This window comes from Chelonia mydas, chromosome 3, assembly GCF_015237465.2.
Source record: "Chelonia mydas isolate rCheMyd1 chromosome 3, rCheMyd1.pri.v2, whole genome shotgun sequence".
Classification (NCBI taxonomy): domain Eukaryota; kingdom Metazoa; phylum Chordata; order Testudines; family Cheloniidae; genus Chelonia; species Chelonia mydas.
Window position 1 is genome coordinate 134,402,941 of NC_057851.1, and position 11,489 is coordinate 134,414,429.

An 11,489-nucleotide genomic window follows, 5' to 3' on the forward strand; every position below is an offset into this window, starting at 1 on the left:
CCGAGCCAGGCGGTTTGCCAATGGCTGCGGGCGGCGGCGGGCTTTTCTGAATGGAGACTTCAGGGCTGTGACAATCGGGGAACACCCCCCCCCCCACACACACACACCCACCCTGGGGGGGACTTTTACATCCCATGAAAACACGCGGCAAAATCCTGCCTTTTGAGAGGGGTTTTCAAACGGCTCCGCGCGGATGCTAATACTTCTCGCTTGCCGGTCCTGCAAACACCTCCCACCGCCCCTGGGACTGGCCACGGTAGTCAAGCGACGTGCACGCAGGAGCGGGAGCTATTTTATAGCGGGGTGGATGTGTCCAGGTCTCTTTGTGCCTTCCGTGTGGCAAACATTAACTGTTTGGAGAGACATTCATTCTGCCCTCCTGTCCGCTGGGCGGGGGGAGAGAAATGCTTTATGCCATTGGCCCTTGTCCTGAGGATGCCTTTGAAAATCTAGGGAGCACCTCATTTTATTTTAGTTTCTTTAGAAGGGCACACTCCTACTGTTCTTGTCAACTGCTGGAAATGGCCCACCTTGATTATCACTACAAAAGATTCCCTCCCCCGCCCCCCCCCCCCCGCCCCCCCGTTGGTAATAGCTCACCTTTCCTGATCACTCTTGTTACAGTCTGTATGGTAACACCCATTGTTTCATGTTCTGTGTATGTAAAATCTCCCCACTGTATTTTCCACTGTATGCGTCCGATGAAGTGAGCTGTAGCTCACGAAAGCTTATGCTCCAATAAATTTGTTAGTCTCTAAGGTGCCACAAGTCCTCCTTTTCTTTTTACACGAAAGAAGCAATTAGTCAGCATCTATACTGCTTCAACATGTCCTATCACAATGGAGGAAAGAAATGAGACGGAGAAAAGGAACCTCACAAATAATGTAGTGTTTAAGTATAATTTAGATGACGGGTCTCACTGGCATACTTCTGGTAACTCTGTTAGGCCCTGATCCTGTAAAGACTGAGGAAGGTGTGTAGGATTTTGCACTGTGAGTAGTTTGGTTGAAGTCAATAGGACTACTCAGTGCATAAAGCCAAATGATAAGTCTTTGCCGGTTCTGGGCCTTGTATAGTACTTCGGTATGTCTATTTGAGTCTTCTGTAGAACTCATACTCATCCATTTAGTCTTTATATTATAGATGTGGTATATCTGTCTCACTGGGTGCTTTATAATGGCACTGTGTTTTCTGAAAGCTGCTTCCTTTCCTCATTCATATTTATAGTATCTTGTAAGAGATTTCTGCTTTTGTAGGATTTATTTAAAAAAAATTAAATGTAGTAACTGAAATCTTCTTTGTGAATAATCAGCTTGAGGGAACATCCATCTAAATAAATAAGATTGGGTAGGTGCATTTCACTTCCATTATATTATCCTGCCTTTCAGTTTTCCACTGTCACAAGCAAGAGTCCAGTTTGGTCACCCCACATGTCACCCAGCTCTCTCCAAAATGTCAGATTTATTGTTTTGCATGTACAAACGTTGGGGCTGATTTGTACTCCATCATGCAAAATTTCCATTGGGGAAGGAGTGTGGGATTAAGCATGGGATTAAGACCTCTGTTATATGATTCACTTTTTTTTCCCTATCAATTTTAGAGCAGCAAACAGAGAAAATAGTAGGTGTGTGCTGTATAGAGGTAAATTGGGCTGAGCCAGTCTGCCTTTCTCTTGTCTAGGGCATGATTTTGAACTCATTTCTTTAATGGGGTTCTGATACATAACTCATTTGTGGAATAGCCCTGGCTGCATGTTCTGGGAAGCAAGCCACACCTGGATTATTTTCCCCGTTAAATATATGCAGCCTTATTACTGAGGGGGATAGACTGAGAACTTGGTTCTTCAAGGGACTGGCCATATTTACAAATGAAATTGTGTTTGTGGTGGTGATTGCCTTAGAAATACATACAAAATAATAATGAGGATGCTTGGTTTGTCATGGCAAATTATATGAAGCAGAAAAAGCAATCATTTTAATAGTAGACAGTGCTAAGAATCACAGGTCACATTATTTTAATTAAAATTGCTTACAATTTGCAAACAAAAAGTGTTCAAAGCCCATTAAATAACATTTAGCCACTGTCTGAAAACAATTTAAAACCTCTTTCCCAATCCCTGCTAGTTCAGGCCCCACCTTCAGCTCCACTTTCCTGATTCAGCCTTGGCAAAGCCAGCAGCTTTTTAATGTCAGCTATATACATACTCCATGATTTTTTCCTAAAAGCAGGATTCATGATCTCTTTCTGCTCCTCCAGTCACAGACAACTAGCCCTAATCATGAATTGTCTTGTTCCCTTTTACACCCTGCACAAAGTCCAGAGTTTAACTTGTCAGCTTTGAAAATTCTGAGCTTAAGTTATGACAGAGCATGTGTAAAAATAGAAATGACAGTATGAAATCATGGGATCCATGGGTCTCGTGATAGCCATGATGAAAATGCAGCCTTAATAATAGTACAAATGTTGGTGTAGCTAGTATAGAACAGGTGTAAGTCAGAGAGCAAAACAGTCCATGTTATGCTGGGCACTGTCCAAGTGCTGGATTCTGGGATGCACTTGGGGGTTTCTTATCCCACTGAATCGTTTTTTACTATCAAACACCTGGGAATGAGTAACAGGAAGCTCCCTGGGGAGGCCTTCTGGATTTCCAGAAAATGAGAGAGAGCAAGAAAACTAATAAGTGGAATTGGACAAAGATCACCTCTCAACACACACAATTTTGCAATTCTTCCTTACAAAATGAAATAGATCTACAGATATGCAGCTGGTCTAATGTTTGACCTGGTAATGCCTAAATGATTAATCTTGTCAAACAGGGAATAATTTGTAACTGTTCTATAATGCTTCTTCTGTAGGTCTCCACATCATTTACAAAGGAATGAAGTTATCATAATCATCTTCATTTTGCAGATGGGGAAGACTGGGGCACAAAGAAGAGAAGTTACTTCCCCGGGTGTTACAGCAGGTCTGGGAGCAGAACACACACTCCTAACTCTCAGTCCAGTGCCCTATTTACTACAGCATATAAAGCCTCACCAGAAAGCAGATCCAATGCAGTTACAATACAGATCATCTCATTAACTCTTTAGCCAATCCCATTCTCAAATTTTCAGGCTGTTTTAAAGCTACAGGAAATATATTTTAGAAGAGATAGATCCATCTTCATTACACTGCTCTCTTTCCTATTAATTTATTTGTTGGCCAAACCCTGCTTGTCTTACTCGTGTGCAAGTAATTGGGAATACAGTGGAAAGACTTCACCCTGAATGTTATAGTTGCAGGAAAGGAGAAACCACAACCCATTATTTGGAGCTCCGGAAATGAATTTGTGTGTGGTGGTGTTGCAATGATTATTAATTGAATTCCACTGAAAACAGCTAGGGATTACAACATCCTGAATGTGAACTCAGAGGACAAAGACATGCACAGCTGAGTTTTTAGTGAGATGGAAACAGTTGAAGATAAGATGAAAGCTCTCTGAGCCTCAATTATAAACACAGTCCCTGAAATTCACCAGTGTTTCATGGATCATTTCTGCAGCAGTGTTTTTTATAGATTTGTTGTCAGTTATGCATCACTTGGATGTGCTGGCAGAATCCACTGACTATAAATTTGCAGAAAACCCAACATCTCATGTACATGTAAAGAAAGTTACAGAGTTCCAGCCAACTAGCATGTAAGCAACGTTTAATGATTGTAATGTCAGCAGGTGAGTGGGTTTAATACAATTTCAAATCCCCTTTTAATATTCTTGTCTTTTGAAGTATGTTTCAAAATCTCAAAGTGTTGTGTGTTTGGTTCTGCAGCTGAGGAAGCTGAGGTTGCAACAGTGAAGTCACTGTATGACCTTTGGCATGCTGGGAAATATAAGCCAAGACTCCTGACTCCCAGACCTCTGCTTTAGACACAAAGCAATAATGGTTATCCCCAAAACTGAATGGGATTCTGTAATTCTCATTTGGGGACTGGGAGAGGAAGAGAGGCATGTTTTAAAACCGACCTCCCCATTTGTTCATTCTCCTGCACTCTGCTTTCCCTCTTCCTCACCCCTTCCCTTCCCTTTCTCCTTCCCCTTCATTTTCCTCCCAGCAGTCTTCCAGTTTTGCAGACTCTCACACATTCTATCTCCCCATTTCAGAAACACTGGATAAGCCAGGAGTGAGAAGAGACACAGTTAAGAGATTGCTGTCAGTGTTTCATACATTCCATTTCAGGAATCAGACAAAGCTCGTTTCTGAAGCCTGCTCTGAATTCTGAAAATCCAGGGGACTCTGGTTATAACAAAGTAGTCATAGCATTCTGTGCAGCCTGTCCACAGTATTCTTTAAAAATGATTACCCTGTCTTCAGCTTCTTAACTAGGATTGTTACAGCCATCTCTTAGCATTTGTTTTCTTCCTTGTTCTCTTAGCCATTCTTTAGCCTTAAAGGCAGATAAAAGCCCAGTGATTATTCACTGTGTCTATATATAGCTACAACACATATCAATAGAGCAAGGGAGAAACTTAAGGACAGAGGAAACTTTTTGTCTATTCACTACCACTGGAAAGTAAAACAATGTTTTTAAGCAGCTATATACATGTTGCTAATGCATAACATTACACTAATGTACATTTTTGTAAGTAAAAGGTACAATTTAAGGGCTTGCTCCTGCATAACTGTAATCCCGAATCATGTAAACAAGTCCCATTTTACGGGTTTGCAGAATCAGGTCTTAATTTTTAAATAATAATCTGTGTAAAGTGGGCACATTTAAAGAACATTCAGAAGTCAGGATATGCAAAACTAGTAATCCGAAATACTCAAGGTAGTGACAAGGCTGAGAAAAGAATTTGGTGCCAGGCCTATTCACTTAAATGACCACATTCTTGCACAGCTGAAAGGGGCTTCTGGGCCCCTATGTTCGGGGTGTGTAGGTGAAGATAGCTCAGCCCCCAAATGTTGGTTTGGTAAAAAACAAGCCAGTGAAGTATGGCCTAGATGTTGTTGCCTTGGTATTCTAAATTTCAGTTTCAATAGAAATTATTTATTTTTAAAGGAATAAAGTTCCCTAGCCATTTTTTCAACCCTACCACTGCAGCTTCTTGCTAATGTGACAACTAGGAAATCAAAATGATTAGAAATCGACTCCTCTATCTTCATTGCCCAAACAGAGTGAAAGGCACAATAGAAGCTAACAGCATAAATAGTGCATAAGAAACAAGATTATTTTAAAATTGTCCTTTAATAATTTAAGGCATCATTAGTGACACAGGGAAGAAAATGCATTTAAAGAACAAGGAGCCCAATATTGCTGCCATAAACATATACATTGAAATCAATGGGAAGGAAAGTGAGCCCATGTGAATTTTAACTTGATAGCATCTCCTTAGGGTTAGTGTAAAACCTTTAAGTTTCCATTTTCTAACTCTGTGTTCAAATGATGTAGAATCTCACAGTAATGATGGAGAATCCCATTGAGAGCAATTGATTTTTGCACATAAACAGACCCTAATCCTGCAATTGGAGTCTTTGGGGCAAACCTTTGTACGTGTACATAGAGCCATTGACTCCTGTCCTACCCCCAGAAGACACCAGTTTTCGGGCAGATGTGACTAAATATTCAGAAACTAAGAAGATGGGAGTCTGGAAGCTCAAAGGCAAAGGTTCCTGAAATGACATTAACTCTGCCATATTCCACATCTTGCGTATTTTATTTATTCATTTCACAGTACAAAAAAGGGGAAACAAATAAAAAATACTGCTGCAATGTGACCAAGTTAACATTACTGCATTCTCAGTGTTACAGTGCTCAGACTATCAAGCTGTATGCAAAGTTAGGCTATGAAACAACATATTCTTGTTGGTCTTCCCCTTTGCTTCCCTTCCATTGCTTGTTCCACTTAGTCATTATGTCTTGCCTTAAATCGGACTATAATCTTCTCAGGCCATGTCTACACTACGAAAGTACTCCGATTTTACAGAAGTCGATTTTTGGGAACAGATTGTATAAAGTCAAGCGCATGCGTCCACACTAAGCACCTTAATTCGGCGGTATGCGTCCACAGTACCATGGCAAGCGTTGACATTCTGAGCGGTGCACTGTAGGTAGCTATCCCACAGTTCCTGCAGTCCACACTGCCCATTGGAATTCTGGGCTGAGCTCCCAGTGCCTGATGGGGCCAAAAATTTGTTGTGGGTGGTTATGGGTAAATGTCATCAGTCAACCCTCCCTCCCTCCCTCCCTCCATGAAAGCAACAGCAGACAATCATTTTGTGCCCTTTTCCCTGGATTGCCCGAGCAGATGCCATAGCATGGCAAGCATGGAGCTCGTTCAGCTCACCACAGCAGTTATGACCATTGTAAACACCTCATGCATTATCGTGCAGTTTATGCAGAACCAGCACCGGAAAAACCAGGTGAGGAGGCGACTGCAGCGCGGTGATGAGGACATGAACACAGATTTCTCTAAAACCACGGTCTCCAGCAATTTGGAGATCATGGTGTTACTGGGTCAGGCTCATGCCGTGGAACGCCGATTCTGGGCCCGGGAAACAAGCACAGAGTGGTGGGACCGCAGAGTGTTGCAGGTTTGGGATGATTCCCAGTGGCTCCGAAACTTTCACATGCTTAAGGGCACTTTCATGGAACTTTGTGACTTGCTTTCCCCTGCCCTGAAGTGCAAGAATACCAAGACGAGAGCAGCCCTCACAGTTCACAAGTGAGTGGCAATAGTCCCGTGGAAACTTGCAACGCCAGACAGCAACCAGTCAGTCGGTAATCAATTTAGAGTGGGCAAATCTACTGTGGGGGTTGCTGTGATGCAAGTAGGCAACACAATCATTGAGCTGCTGCTATCAAAGGTAGTGACTCTGGGAAATGTGCAGGTCATACTAGATGGCTTTGCTGCAATGGTATTCCCTAACTGTGGTGGGGCTATAGATAGAACGCATATCCCTATCTTGGGACCGGACCACCAGGGCAGCCAGTACATAAACCTCAAGGGGTACTTTTCAAGGGTGCTGCAAGCACTGGTGGATCACAAGGGACATTTCACCAACATCAACGTGGGATGGCTGGGAAAGGTTCATGACGCTCGCATCTTCAGGAACTTTGGTCTGTTTAGACGGCTGCAGGAAGGGATTTACATCCCAAACCAAAAACTGTTGGGGATGTTGAAATGCCTATAGTTATCCTTGGGGACCCAGCCCACCCCTTAATGCCCTGGCTCATGAAGCCGTACACAAGGACCCTGGACAGTAGTACGGAGCTGTTCAACTATAGGCTGAGCAAGTGAAGAATGGTGGTAGAGTGTGCATTTGGATGTTTAAAGGGTCGCTGGTGCAGTCTACTGACTCGCCTAGACTTCAGTGAAACCAATATTCCCATTGTTATTACTGCTTGCTGTGTGCACCACAATCTCTGTGAGAGTAAGGGGGAGACGTTTATGGCGGAGTGGGAGGTTGATGCAAATTGCCTGGCCATTGAATACGTGTAACCAGAGCGGTTAGAAGAGCACAGCAGGAAGCTCTGCGCATCAGAGAAGTTTTGAAAACCAATTTAATGACTGGCCAGGGTACTGTGTGACACTTCTGTTTGTTTCTCCTTGATGAAAACCCGCCCCCTTGGTTGCCTCTAAATTCCCTGTAAGCCACCCGCCCTCCCGCCTTTGATCACAGCTTGCTTGCAAAGGAAATAAAGTCACTATCATTTAAAAAACATGTATTCTTTATTAACTAATTATAAAAATAGGGAGATAACTCACAAGGTAGCCTAAGTGGGGTGTAGGAGGAGGGTAGGAGGGAAGAAAAAGGCCACTTTAAAACTTCTTGAATGACAGCCTTCTGTTGCTTGGGCTGTCCACTGGGGTGGAGTGGTTGGGTGCCCGGAGCCACCCCGCCACTGCGTTCTTGGGCGTCTGGGTAAGGAGACTATGGAACTTGGGGAGGAGGGAGGGCGGTTAAACAGGGGCTGCAGCGGCAGTCTGTGATCCTGCTGCCGTTCATGAACCTCCACCAGACGCCGGAGCATGTCCGTTTGATCCCACAGTAGCCCAAGCGTTGCCTCATGCCTCCTCTGATCTTCCTGCCACCACCTGTCCTCCGTTCATCAGCCACTTTCCTATACTCTGCTATTGTGTCCCTCCACACATTCTGCTGAGCTCTGTCAGTGCCGCACGACTGCATGAGCTCAGAGAATATTTCATCGCGTGTGCGTTTTTTCCGCCGCCTTATCTGAGATAGCCTTTGGGATGAAGGAGGGAGGCTTGAAACATTTGCAGCTGCTGGAGGAAAAAAAGGGAGGGAAGTATTTAAAAAGATACATTTTACAGAACAATGGCTATACTCTTTCATGGTGAACAACACTATTCACATTACATAGCATATGTGATTTTGGTACAAGGTCGCATTTTGCATCTTATATTGAGTGCCTGCGGCTTTGGTGTTAGAGATCACACACGCAGTGCCAGGCAACAGAATTCAGCTTGCAGGCAGCCATGGTAAGCCGTAGTCTTTCGGCTTCTGCAACCTTCATAACAGCAGCGCCCTCCTCTCCCATACCAAGCAAAGCCTGTTGAGTTGGCCATTTAGTGCTGCAGTTTTCCTGTTAACGTGCAGCAGCAGAAACCAAACTAATCCCACCCCCATCCAATTCTCTGGGATGATTGCTTTACCCCTCACCCCACCACGTGGCTGGTATCAGGGAAGATCCCTAGTGAACAGCTCAACGCCAATGGGCCCCCCCCTCCCATCGCGTGGCTAACTGCAGGGAGGATTTCTTTTCAGCCACAGGCAAACAGTCCAGTAGGAACGGCCACCTCTGAATGTCCCCTTAATTACATTCCCCTATTTCAACCAGGTTACCATGAAGGATATCACTCTCCTGAGGATAACACAGAGAGATAAAAAACGGATGTTGCTTGAATGCCAGCAAACACTGGGACCATACGCTGCCAGGCTTTGTCATGCAATGATACCAGATTATTTGCTACTAGCATGGCGTGGTAAAGTGTCCTACCATGGAGGACGGAATAAGGCTGCTCTCCCCAGAAACCTTCTGCAAAGGCTTTTAGAGCACCTCCGGGAGAGCTTCATGGAGATGTCCCTGGAGGATTTCCGCTCCATCCCCAGACACATTAACAAACTTTTTCAGTAGCTGTACTGGCCACGAATGCATCCCAAGTCCTCAGCTACTTAATCATTAAAAAATGCTTGCTTTTATAACATGTATTATATTTTAAAAGGTACACTCACCAGAGGTCCCTTCTCCGGCTTCGTTGGGTTGGGAGGGTATTTCAGTCAGGGTGATAAAAAGATCTGGCTGTCGGGGAGAATGGTGTGCTGTGTGCTGTCCTCAAGCTTGCCCTCCTCCTCCTCATCTTCCCCGTCTGCAAATCCTCAGGCATGGCAGAGAGTACCCCATCATTGGAGTCAACGGACAGGGGTGGGGTAATGGTGGCGGCCCCCCCTAGAATTGCATGCAGCTCAGCATAGAAGCGGCATGTCTGGGGCTCTGTCCCGGAGCATCCATTTAATTCTTTGGTTTTCTAGTACGCTTGTCTGAGATCCTTAAGTTTCATGCGGCACTGTGTTGTGTCCCTGCTGTAGCCTCTGTCCCTCATGGCCTCAGAGATTTTTTGAAATGTTTTGGCATTTCGTCTTTTGGAACATAGTTCTGATAACAGAGATTCCTCTCCCCACACAGCGATCAGATCCAGTACCTCCCGTTCAGTCCATGCTGGAGCTCTTTTTCGATTCTGGGACTGCATGGTCACCTGTGCTGATGAGCTCGCCTGTCCAAACAGGAAATGAGATTCAAAAGTTCCCAGGGCTTTTCCTGTACACCTGGCCAGCGCATCCGAGTTCAGAGTGCTGTCCAGAGTGGTCACAATGGTGCACTGTGGGATAGCTCCTGGAGGCCAATACCTTCAAATTGCATCCACACTAACCCTAATTCGAAACAGCGATGTCGATTTCAGCGCTAATCCCCTCATTGGAAAGGAGTACAGAAATTGGTTTTAAGAGCCCTTTATGTCGAAAAAATGGTTTTGTTGTGTGGATGGGTGCAGGGTTAATTTGATTTAACGCTGCTAAATCTGACATAAACTCAAAGTGTAGACCAGGCCTCAGAGCTTAGGCCCTGTATCTTCCTATGTATTTGTACAGCGCCTAGCACAATGGGGTCCCATCTGGGGCTTCTGAGCACTACCATAATGCCATATAGATCTGTATCTTAAACAATAAATCCCTTCCATGGAAGAAGGCAAGAGAATAACAAATCTTAATTCTTTTATAGAGAACTTGTCATCCAAGGCTGTTCAAGTTCTTTACAAAGATGTGTAACATTTTGCCTGTATTACAAATGGAGAAACAAAGGCACAGCCCAAGGCCACACATGAGTCAGGGGCAAGACTGGAAACATAACTCAGGAGTCAGGAAGTCTTAATGCAACCAATATTCAGGATGCACAATCCTAAAAGCCACTGTAATTCAGGTACAACAGACAAGAATTCCAATGAAAAAGGGAGAACCCAGTTGTTCTCTGGTTTCAGAGTAGCAGCCATGTTAGTCTGTATTCGCAAAAAGAAAAGGAGTACTAGTGGCATTCGTTAGTCTCTAAGGTGCCACTAGTACTCCTTTTCTTTTTGTTCTCTGGTGTGGTTCCTGCCCAGAGAACTGTGTGCAGTAGAATCTGGGGCACACTAACCCAGAATTGTTCCACAGCATCACAGCTGGAGAACTATTGATGGGAATAGCAGGTAGGTTTCCTGGATCACTTCTTACCTCTTGCAGGTGCTGATGTTATCTGTTCTGTCCAGTGCCAAACACTCTCCCTTCTTACATTTAACCTCCACTTCCATTTTCTATAGACAAAGCTATCTCTAGCAATGATATTGCCCAAGTAGAGATAGTACAAGTCAAGGTTAGTAAGTTTCCAAAGTCCTTTGAGGGTACAGGTTGGTGCCAAACTACCAATACTATTCAATACAACCGTCCATCTTAAATATCTGATGCAGTCAACAAGTTCTGTCAATGAGAAAGCCAAAAGGGGCAGGCTGGTGTAGAAAATTCAGAGGGAGTATACAGGAGGGGGTTACAATAGTTGAACGATTTTTTTAAAAAGTGGTAGGTGGCCCTCTGCGTATTTTGAGATATGTAGACTATGAAGTTGTTAACATCTACCCTTAGTAAAATCACTGGCGTTTGTAGCCCGTCAGTTTGCCTGAGATTACTATGTGGTTTAAAAGTTATGGCAAGAATGGGCATTCAGATATGGTGCGATTCTGTAAAGTAATAAGTGCCTTTCAGCATGCAGGGTATTCAGATTGCTCAGCACCTCACAGAATCAGACCTATGGCTACTAAGGTTGAGAGGAACACAATGTGACCATGGCGAGCCTGGATGCAATGTGGCAGTTTACAAAGTCAGAGACAAATCCTGCTCTCCCATGTAGTTCTGCTGATTTCAGTGAAACTGCTCACGTGAGTAAAATGAGCAGGCGGGATCCCC

General features: G+C 44.1%; 1 long non-coding RNA gene across 1 annotated transcript; it reads right to left on the reverse strand.

Moving 5' to 3' along the window:
* Positions 1-1,952: 1,952 nt before the first annotated feature.
* LOC122464833 lies at positions 1,953-10,946 on the reverse strand. Its single transcript, XR_006289227.1, has 2 exons — positions 10,764-10,946; positions 1,953-4,422 (listed from the first exon to the last, which is right to left on the reverse strand). It is a non-coding gene; the product is annotated as an uncharacterized LOC122464833 (long non-coding RNA).
* Positions 10,947-11,489: the final 543 nt, after the last annotated feature.